The following is a 13789-nucleotide window of genomic DNA, read 5'->3' on the forward strand; positions in this document are numbered from 1 at the left end:
CACGAGGAGACACACGAGGAGACACACATGAGACACACGAGGAGACACACATGAGACACACGAGGAGACACACGAGGAGGCACACGAGGAGGCACACGAGGAGACACACGAGGAGACACACGAGGAGACACACGAGGAGACGCATGAGGAGACGCACATGAGACACACATGAGACACACGAGGAGACACATAAGGAGACGCACGAGGAGACACATGAGACACACATGAGACACACGAGGAGACGCACGAGGAGACACACATGAGACACACGAGGAGACGCATGAGGAGACGCATGAGGAGACACACAGGAGACACACATGAGACACACGAGGAGACGCATGAGGAGACGCACGAGGAGACACAAGAGACACATGAGACACACGAGGAGACACACGAGGAGACAAACATGAGACACAAATGAGACACACATAAGACACACGAGGAGACACACGAGGAGACACACAAGAAGACACACATGAGACACACATGAGACACACGGGACACATGAGGAGACAAACATGAGACACACATGAGACACACATGAGACACACGAGGAGACGCACGAGGAGACACACGAGGAGACACATGAGACACACGAGGAGACACACATGAGACACATGAGACGATCGAGGAGACGCACGAGGAAACACACGAGAAGGCACACATGAGACACACATGAGACGCACGAGGAGACACATATGAGACACACGAGGAGACACACATGAGACACACATGAGACACACGAGGAGGCTAACGAGGAGACACACGAGGAGACACACGAGGAGGCACACGAGGAGACACACGAGGAGACACACGAGGAGGCACACGAGGAGACACACGATGAGACACACATGAGACACACATGAGACACACGAGGAGACACACAAGGAGACACACGAGGAGACACACATGAGACACACGAGGAGACACACGAGGAGAATCACGAGGAGACACACATGAGACACACGAGGAGACACATGAGGTGACGCATGAGGAGACATACATGAGACACACATGAGACACACATGAGACACACATGAGACGCACGAGGAGACACACGAGGAGACACACATGAGACACACGAGGAGACACACGAGGAGACACACGAGGAGACACACGAGGAGACACACATGAGATGCACGAGGAGACACACGAGGAGACACACAAGGAGACACACGAGGAGCCACACGAGGAGACACATGAGGAGACACACGATGAGACACACATGAGACACACGAGGAGACGCACGAGGAGACGCACGAGGAGACACACGAGACACACGAGGAAACACACGAGGAAACACACGAGGAGGCACACATGGGACACACATGAGACGCACGAGGAGACGCACGAGGAGACACACGAGGAGACACACGAGGAGACACACAATGAGACACACGAGGAGACACACATGAGACACACGATGAGACACACATGAGACACACGAGGAGACACATGAGGTGACGCATGAGGAGACATACATGAGACACACATGAGACACACATGAGACACACATGAGACGCACGAGGAGACACACGAGGAGACACACATGAGACACACGAGGAGACACACGAGGAGACACACGAGGAGACACACATGAGATGCACGAGGAGACACACGAGGAGACACACGAGGAGACACACGAGGAGCCACACGAGGAGGCACACGAGGAGGCACACGAGGAGACACACGATGAGACACACATGAGACACACGAGGAGACACACGAGGAGACACACATGAGACACACATGAGACACACGAGAGACACACGAGAGACACACAAGGAGACACACGAGGAGGCACACGAGGAGACACACGAGGAGACACACGAGGAGACACACATGAGACACACATGAGACACACATGAGACACACGAGGAGACACACGAGGAGACACACGAGGAGACACACGAGGAGGCACACGAGGAGGCACACATGAGACACACGAGGAGACACACGAGGAGACACACGAGGAGACACACATGAGACACACGAGGAGACACACGAGGAGACACACGAGGAGACACATGAGACACACGAGGAGACACACATGAGACACATGAGACGATCGAGGAGACGCACGAGGAAACACACGAGAAGGCACACATGAGACACACATGAGACGCACGAGGAGACACATATGAGACACACGAGGAGACACACATGAGACACACATGAGACACACGAGGAGGCTAACGAGGAGACACACGAGGAGACACACGAGGAGGCACACGAGGAGACACACGAGGAGACACACGAGGAGGCACACGAGGAGACACACGATGAGACACACATGAGACACACATGAGACACACGAGGAGACACACAAGGAGACACACGAGGAGACACACATGAGACACACGAGGAGACACACGAGGAGAATCACGAGGAGACACACATGAGACACACGAGGAGACACATGAGGTGACGCATGAGGAGACATACATGAGACACACATGAGACACACATGAGACACACATGAGACGCACGAGGAGACACACGAGGAGACACACATGAGACACACGAGGAGACACACGAGGAGACACACGAGGAGACACACGAGGAGACACACATGAGATGCACGAGGAGACACACGAGGAGACACACAAGGAGACACACGAGGAGCCACACGAGGAGACACATGAGGAGACACACGATGAGACACACATGAGACACACGAGGAGACGCACGAGGAGACGCACGAGGAGACACACGAGACACACGAGGAAACACACGAGGAAACACACGAGGAGGCACACATGGGACACACATGAGACGCACGAGGAGACGCACGAGGAGACACACGAGGAGACACACGAGGAGACACACAATGAGACACACGAGGAGACACACATGAGACACACGATGAGACACACATGAGACACACGAGGAGACACATGAGGTGACGCATGAGGAGACATACATGAGACACACATGAGACACACATGAGACACACATGAGACGCACGAGGAGACACACGAGGAGACACACATGAGACACACGAGGAGACACACGAGGAGACACACGAGGAGACACACATGAGATGCACGAGGAGACACACGAGGAGACACACGAGGAGACACACGAGGAGCCACACGAGGAGGCACACGAGGAGGCACACGAGGAGACACACGATGAGACACACATGAGACACACGAGGAGACACACGAGGAGACACACATGAGACACACATGAGACACACGAGAGACACACGAGAGACACACAAGGAGACACACGAGGAGGCACACGAGGAGACACACGAGGAGACACACGAGGAGACACACATGAGACACACATGAGACACACATGAGACACACGAGGAGACACACGAGGAGACACACGAGGAGACACACGAGGAGGCACACGAGGAGGCACACATGAGACACACGAGGAGACACACGAGGAGACACACGAGGAGACACACATGAGACACACGAGGAGACACACGAGGAGGCAAACGAGGAGGCACACGAGGAGGCACACGAGGAGACACACGAGGAGACACACGAGGAGGCACATGAGGAGACACACGTGAGACACACGATGAGACACACATGAGACACACGAGGAGACACACGTGGAGACACACATGAGACACACGATGAGACACACGAGGAGACACACATGAGACACACGAGGAGACACACGAGGAGACACACGAGGAGACACACGAGGAGACACACATGAGACACACGAGGAGACACACGAGGAGGCACACGAGGAGGCACACGAGGAGGCACACGAGGAGGCACACATGAGACACACATGAGACACACGAGGAGACACACATGAGACACACGAGGAGACGCATGAGGAGACGCATGAGGAGACACACATGAGACACACATGAGACACACATGAGACACACATGAGACATACGAGGAGACGCACGAGGAGACAAAAGAGACACATGAGACACACGAGGAGACAAACATGAGACACAAATGAGACACACATGAGACACACGAGGAGACACACGAGGAGACACACATGAGACACACATGAGACACACATGAGACACATGAGACACACGAGGAGACACACGAGGAGACAAACATGAGACACACATGAGACACACATGAGACACACGAGGAGACACACGAGGAAACACACGAGGAAACACACGAGGAGACACACGAGGAGACACATGAGACGCACGAGGAAACACATATGAGACACACGAGGAGACGCACGAGGAGACGCACGAGGAGACGCACGAGGAGACGCACGAGGAGACGCACGAGGAGACACACGAGGAGACACACGAGGAGACACACAATGAGACACACGAGGAGACACATATGAGACACACGAGGAGACACACAAGGACACACGAGGAGACACACATGAGACACACATGAGACGCACGAGGAGACACACGAGGAGGCACACGAGGAGACACACGATGAGACACACATGAGACACACGAGGAGACACACGATGAGACACACATGAGACACACATGAGACACACGAGGAGACACACGAGGAGGCACACGAGGAGAAACACGAGGAGACACACGAGGGGACACGAGGAGACACACGAGGAGACACACATGAGACACACGAGGAGACACACATGAGACACACGAGGAGACACACAAGGAGGCACACGAGGAGGCACACGAGGAGACACACGAGGAGACACACGAGGAGACACACGAGGAGACGCACATGAGACACACATGAGACACACGAGGAGACACATAAGGAGACACACATGAGACACACGAGGAGACACACGAGGAGACACACGAGAAGACACACGAGGAGACACACATGAGACGCACGAGGAGACACACGAGGAGACACACGAGGAGACACACATGAGACACACATGAGACACACGAGAGACACACGAGGAGGCACACGAGGAGGAACACGAGGAGACACACGAGGAGACACACATGAGACACACATGAGACTAACATGAGACACACGAGGAGACACACGAGGAGACACACGAGGAGGCACACGAGGAGACACACGATGAGACACAAATGAGACACACGAGGAGACACACGAGGAGACACACGATGAGACAAACATTAGACACACGAGGAGACACACGAGGAGACACACGAGGAGACACACATGAGACAAACATTAGACACACGAGGAGACACACGAGGAGACACACGAGGAGACACACGAGGAGACACACGAGGAGGCACACGAGGAGGCACACGAGGAGACACACATGAGACACACATGAGACACACATGAGACACACATGAGACACACGAGGAGACACACGAGGAGACACACATGAGACACACGAGGAGACACACATGAGACACACGAGGAGACACACGAGGAGGCACACGAGGAGGCACACGAGGAGACACACGAGGAGACACACGAGGAGACACACGAGGAGACGCATGAGGAGACGCACATGAGACACACATGAGACACACGAGGAGACACATAAGGAGACGCACGAGGAGACACATGAGACACACATGAGACACACGAGGAGACGCACGAGGAGACACACATGAGACACACGAGGAGACGCATGAGGAGACGCATGAGGAGACACACAGGAGACACACATGAGACACACGAGGAGACGCATGAGGAGACGCACGAGGAGACACAAGAGACACATGAGACACACGAGGAGACACACGAGGAGACAAACATGAGACACAAATGAGACACACATAAGACACACGAGGAGACACACGAGGAGACACACAAGAAGACACACATGAGACACACATGAGACACACGGGACACATGAGGAGACAAACATGAGACACACATGAGACACACATGAGACACACGAGGAGACGCACGAGGAGACACACGAGGAGACACATGAGACACACGAGGAGACACACATGAGACACATGAGACGATCGAGGAGACGCACGAGGAAACACACGAGAAGGCACACATGAGACACACATGAGACGCACGAGGAGACACATATGAGACACACGAGGAGACACACATGAGACACACATGAGACACACGAGGAGGCTAACGAGGAGACACACGAGGAGACAAACGAGGAGGCACACGAGGAGACACACGAGGAGACACACGAGGAGGCACACGAGGAGACACACGATGAGACACACATGAGACACACATGAGACACACGAGGAGACACACAAGGAGACACACGAGGAGACACACATGAGACACACGAGGAGACACACGAGGAGAATCACGAGGAGACACACATGAGACACACGAGGAGACACATGAGGTGACGCATGAGGAGACATACATGAGACACACATGAGACACACATGAGACACACATGAGACGCACGAGGAGACACACGAGGAGACACACATGAGACACACGAGGAGACACACGAGGAGACACACGAGGAGACACACGAGGAGACACACATGAGATGCACGAGGAGACACACGAGGAGACACACAAGGAGACACACGAGGAGCCACACGAGGAGACACACGAGGAGACACACGATGAGACACACATGAGACACACGAGGAGACGCACGAGGAGACGCACGAGGAGACACACGAGACACACGAGGAAACACACGAGGAAACACACGAGGAGGCACACATGAGACACACATGAGACGCACGAGGAGACGCACGAGGAGACACACGAGGAGACACACGAGGAGACACACAATGAGACACACGAGGAGACACACATGAGACACACGATGAGACACACATGAGACACACGAGGAGACACATGAGGTGACGCATGAGGAGACATACATGAGACACACATGAGACACACATGAGACACACATGAGACGCACGAGGAGACACACGAGGAGACACACATGAGACACACGAGGAGACACACGAGGAGACACACGAGGAGACACACATGAGATGCACGAGGAGACACACGAGGAGACACACGAGGAGACACACGAGGAGCCACACGAGGAGGCACACGAGGAGGCACACGAGGAGACACACGATGAGACACACATGAGACACACGAGGAGACACACGAGGAGACACACATGAGACACACATGAGACACACGAGAGACACACGAGAGACACACAAGGAGACACACGAGGAGGCACACGAGGAGACACACGAGGAGACACACGAGGAGACACACATGAGACACACATGAGACACACATGAGACACACGAGGAGACACACGAGGAGGCACACGAGGAGGCACACATGAGACACACGAGGAGACACACGAGGAGACACACGAGGAGACACACATGAGACACACGAGGAGACACACGAGGAGGCAAACGAGGAGGCACACGAGGAGGCACACGAGGAGACACACGAGGAGACACACGAGGAGGCACATGAGGAGACACACATGAGACACACGATGAGACACACATGAGACACACGAGGAGACACACGTGGAGACACACATGAGACACACGATGAGACACACAAGGAGACACACATGAGACACACGAGGAGACACACGAGGAGAAACACGAGGAGACACACGAGGAGACACACATGAGACACACGAGGAGACACACGAGGAGGCACACGAGGAGGCACACGAGGAGGCACACGAGGAGGCACACATGAGACACACATGAGACACACGAGGAGACACACATGAGACACACGAGGAGACGCATGAGGAGACGCATGAGGAGACACACATGAGACACACATGAGACACACATGAGACATACGAGGAGACGCACGAGGAGACAAAAGAGACACATGAGACACACGAGGAGACACACATGAGACACACATGAGACACACGAGAGACACACGAGGAGGCACACGAGGAGGAACACGAGGAGACACACGAGGAGACACACATGAGACACACATGAGACTAACATGAGACACACGAGGAGACACACGAGGAGACACACGAGGAGGCACACGAGGAGACACACGATGAGACACAAATGAGACACACGAGGAGACACACGAGGAGACACACGATGAGACAAACATTAGACACACGAGGAGACACACGAGGAGACACACGAGGAGACACACATGAGACAAACATTAGACACACGAGGAGACACACGAGGAGACACACGAGGAGACACACGAGGAGACACACGAGGAGGCACACGAGGAGGCACACGAGGAGACACACATGAGACACACATGAGACACACATGAGACACACATGAGACACACGAGGAGACACACGAGGAGACACACATGAGACACACGAGGAGACACACATGAGACACACGAGGAGACACACGAGGAGGCACACGAGGAGGCACACGAGGAGACACACGAGGAGACACACGAGGAGACACACGAGGAGACGCATGAGGAGACGCACATGAGACACACATGAGACACACGAGGAGACACATAAGGAGACGCACGAGGAGACACATGAGACACACATGAGACACACGAGGAGACGCACGAGGAGACACACATGAGACACACGAGGAGACGCATGAGGAGACGCATGAGGAGACACACAGGAGACACACATGAGACACACGAGGAGACGCATGAGGAGACGCACGAGGAGACACAAGAGACACATGAGACACACGAGGAGACACACGAGGAGACAAACATGAGACACAAATGAGACACACATAAGACACACGAGGAGACACACGAGGAGACACACAAGAAGACACACATGAGACACACATGAGACACACGGGACACATGAGGAGACAAACATGAGACACACATGAGACACACATGAGACACACGAGGAGACGCACGAGGAGACACACGAGGAGACACATGAGACACACGAGGAGACACACATGAGACACATGAGACGATCGAGGAGACGCACGAGGAAACACACGAGAAGGCACACATGAGACACACATGAGACGCACGAGGAGACACATATGAGACACACGAGGAGACACACATGAGACACACATGAGACACACGAGGAGGCTAACGAGGAGACACACGAGGAGACACACGAGGAGGCACACGAGGAGACACACGAGGAGACACACGAGGAGGCACACGAGGAGACACACGATGAGACACACATGAGACACACATGAGACACACGAGGAGACACACAAGGAGACACACGAGGAGACACACATGAGACACACGAGGAGACACACGAGGAGAATCACGAGGAGACACACATGAGACACACGAGGAGACACATGAGGTGACGCATGAGGAGACATACATGAGACACACATGAGACACACATGAGACACACATGAGACGCACGAGGAGACACACATGAGACACACGAGGAGACACACGAGGAGACACACGAGGAGACACACGAGGAGACACACATGAGATGCACGAGGAGACACACGAGGAGACACACAAGGAGACACACGAGGAGCCACACGAGGAGACACACGAGGAGACACACGATGAGACACACATGAGACACACGAGGAGACGCACGAGGAGACGCACGAGGAGACACACGAGACACACGAGGAAACACACGAGGAAACACACGAGGAGGCACACATGAGACACACATGAGACGCACGAGGAGACGCACGAGGAGACACACGAGGAGACACACGAGGAGACACACAATGAGACACACGAGGAGACACACATGAGACACACGATGAGACACACATGAGACACACGAGGAGACACATGAGGTGACGCATGAGGAGACATACATGAGACACACATGAGACACACATGAGACGCACGAGGAGACACACGAGGAGACACACATGAGACACACGAGGAGACACACGAGGAGACACACGAGGAGACACACATGAGATGCACGAGGAGACACACGAGGAGACACACGAGGAGACACACATGAGACACACGAGGAGACACACGAGGAGACACACGAGGAGACACACATGAGATGCACGAGGAGACACACGAGGAGACACACGAGGAGACACACGAGGAGCCACACGAGGAGGCACACGAGGAGGCACACGAGGAGACACACGATGAGACACACATGAGACACACGAGGAGACACACGAGGAGACACACATGAGACACACATGAGACACACGAGAGACACACGAGAGACACACGAGGAGACACACGAGGAGGCACACGAGGAGACACACGAGGAGACACACGAGGAGACACACATGAGACACACATGAGACACACATGAGACACACGAGGAGACACACGAGGAGGCACACGAGGAGGCACACATGAGACACACGAGGAGACACACGAGGAGACACACGAGGAGACACACATGAGACACACGAGGAGACACACGAGGAGGCAAACGAGGAGGCACACGAGGAGGCACACGAGGAGACACACGAGGAGACACACGAGGAGGCACATGAGGAGACACACATGAGACACACGATGAGACACACATGAGACACACGAGGAGACACACGTGGAGACACACATGAGACACACGATGAGACACACAAGGAGACACACATGAGACACACGAGGAGACACACGAGGAGAAACACGAGGAGACACACGAGGAGACACACATGAGACACACGAGGAGACACACGAGGAGGCACACGAGGAGGCACACGAGGAGGCACACGAGGAGGCACACATGAGACACACATGAGACACACGAGGAGACACACATGAGACACACGAGGAGACGCATGAGGAGACGCATGAGGAGACACACATGAGACACACATGAGACACACATGAGACATACGAGGAGACGCACGAGGAGACAAAAGAGACACATGAGACACACGAGGAGACAAACATGAGACACAAATGAGACACACATGAGACACACGAGGAGACACACGAGGAGACACACGAGGAGACACACATGAGACACACATGAGACACACATGAGACACATGAGACACACGAGGAGACACACGAGGAGACAAACATGAGACACACATGAGACACACATGAGACACACGAGGAGACACACGAGGAAACACACGAGGAAACACACGAGGAGACACACGAGGAGACACATGAGACGCACGAGGAAACACATATGAGACACACGAGGAGACGCACGAGGAGACGCACGAGGAGACGCACGAGGAGACGCACGAGGAGACGCACGAGGAGACACACGAGGAGACACACGAGGAGACACACAATGAGACACACGAGGAGACACATATGAGACACACGAGGAGACACACAAGGACACACGAGGAGACACACATGAGACACACATGAGACGCACGAGGAGACACACGAGGAGGCACACGAGGAGACACACGATGAGACACACATGAGACACACGAGGAGACACACGATGAGACACACATGAGACACACATGAGACACACGAGGAGACACACGAGGAGGCACACGAGGAGAAACACGAGGAGACACACGAGGGGACACGAGGAGACACACGAGGAGACACACATGAGACACACGAGGAGACACACATGAGACACACGAGGAGACACACGAGGAGGCACACGAGGAGGCACACGAGAAGACACACGAGGAGACACACGAGGAGACACACGAGGAGACGCATGAGGAGACGCACATGAGACACACATGAGACACACGAGGAGACACATAAGGAGACGCACGAGGAGACACATGAGACACACATGAGACACACGAGGAGACACACGAGGAGACGCACGAGGAGACACACATGAGACACACGAGGAGACGCATGAGGAGACGCATGAGGAGACACACAGGAGACACACATGAGACACACGAGGAGACGCATGAGGAGACGCACGAGGAGACACAAGAGACACATGAGACACACATGAGACACACGAGGAGACACACGAGGAGACAAACATGAGACACAAATGAGACACACATAAGACACACGAGGAGACACACGAGGAGACACACGAGGAGACACACATGAGACACACATGAGACACACGGGACACATGAGGAGACAAACATGAGACACACATGAGACACACATGAGACACACGAGGAGACGCACGAGGAGACGCACGAGGAGACACACGAGGAGACACATGAGACACACGAGGAGACACAAATGAGACACATGAGACGATCGAGGAGACGCACGAGGAAACACACGAGAAGGCACACATGAGACACACATGAGACGCACGAGGAGACACATATGAGACACACGAGGAGACACACATGAGACACACATGAGACACACGAGGAGGCTAACGAGGAGACACACGAGGAGACACACGAGGAGGCACACGAGGAGACACACGAGGAGACACACGAGGAGGCACACGAGGAGACACACGATGAGACACACATGAGACACACATGAGACACACGAGGAGACACACAAGGAGACACACGAGGAGACACACATGAGACACACGAGGAGACACACGAGGAGACACACGAGGAGACACATATGAGACACACGAGGAGACACACGAGGAGACGCACGAGGAGACGCACAAGCAGACGCACGAGGAGACACACGAGGAGACACACAATGAGACACACGAGGAGAATCACGAGGAGACACACATGAGACACACGAGGAGACACACGAGGAGACACACGAGGAGACACACATGAGACACACATGAGACACACGAGGAGACACACGAGGAGACACGAGGAGACACACATGAGACACACGAGGAGACACACGAGGAGACACACGAGAAGACACACGAGGAGACACACATGAGACGCACGAGGAGACACACGAGGAGACACACGAGGAGACACACATGAGACACACATGAGACACACGAGAGACACACGAGGAGGCACACGAGGAGGAACACGAGGAGACACACGAGGAGACACACATGAGACACACATGAGACTAACATGAGACACACGAGGAGACACACGAGGAGACACACGAGGAGGCACACGAGGAGACACACGATGAGACACAAATGAGACACACGAGGAGACACACGAGGAGACGCACGATGAGACAAACATTAGACACACGAGGAGACACACGAGGAGACACACGAGGAGACACACGAGGAGACACACATGAGACAAACATTAGACACACGAGGAGACACACGAGGAGACACACGAGGAGACACACGAGGAGACACACGAGGAGACACACGAGGAGGCACACGAGGAGACACACGAGGAGACACACATGAGACACACATGAGACACACATGAGACACACATGAGACACACGAGGAGACACACGAGGAGACACACATGAGACACACGAGGAGACACACATGAGACACACGAGGAGACACACGAGGAGGCACACGAGGAGGCACACGAGGAGACACACGAGGAGACACACGAGGAGACGCATGAGGAGACGCACATGAGACACACATGAGACACACGAGGAGACACATAAGGAGACGCACGAGGAGACACATGAGACACACATGAGACACACGAGGAGACACACGAGGAGACGCACGAGGAGACACACATGAGACACACGAGGAGACGCATGAGGAGACGCATGAGGAGACACACAGGAGACACACATGAGACACACGAGGAGACGCATGAGGAGACGCACGAGGAGACACAAGAGACACATGAGACACACATGAGACACACGAGGAGACACACGAGGAGACAAACATGAGACACAAATGAGACACACATAAGACACACGAGGAGACACACGAGGAGACACACAAGAAGACACACATGAGACACACATGAGACACACGGGACACATGAGGAGACAAACATGAGACACACATGAGACACACATGAGACACACGAGGAGACGCACGAGGAGAAGCACGAGGAGACACACGAGGAGACACATGAGACACACGAGGAGACACACATGAGACACATGAGACGATCGAGGAGACGCACGAGGAAACACACGAGAAGGCACACATGAGACACACATGAGACGCACGAGGAGACACATATGAGACACACGAGGAGACACACATGAGACACACATGAGACACACGAGGAGGCTAACGAGGAGAC

Source organism: Eucyclogobius newberryi, unplaced genomic scaffold, assembly GCF_026437365.1.
Source record: "Eucyclogobius newberryi isolate DKJ021-1_F unplaced genomic scaffold, fEucNew1.0.hap1 SCAF_20, whole genome shotgun sequence".
NCBI classification, from domain to species: domain Eukaryota; kingdom Metazoa; phylum Chordata; class Actinopteri; order Gobiiformes; family Gobiidae; genus Eucyclogobius; species Eucyclogobius newberryi.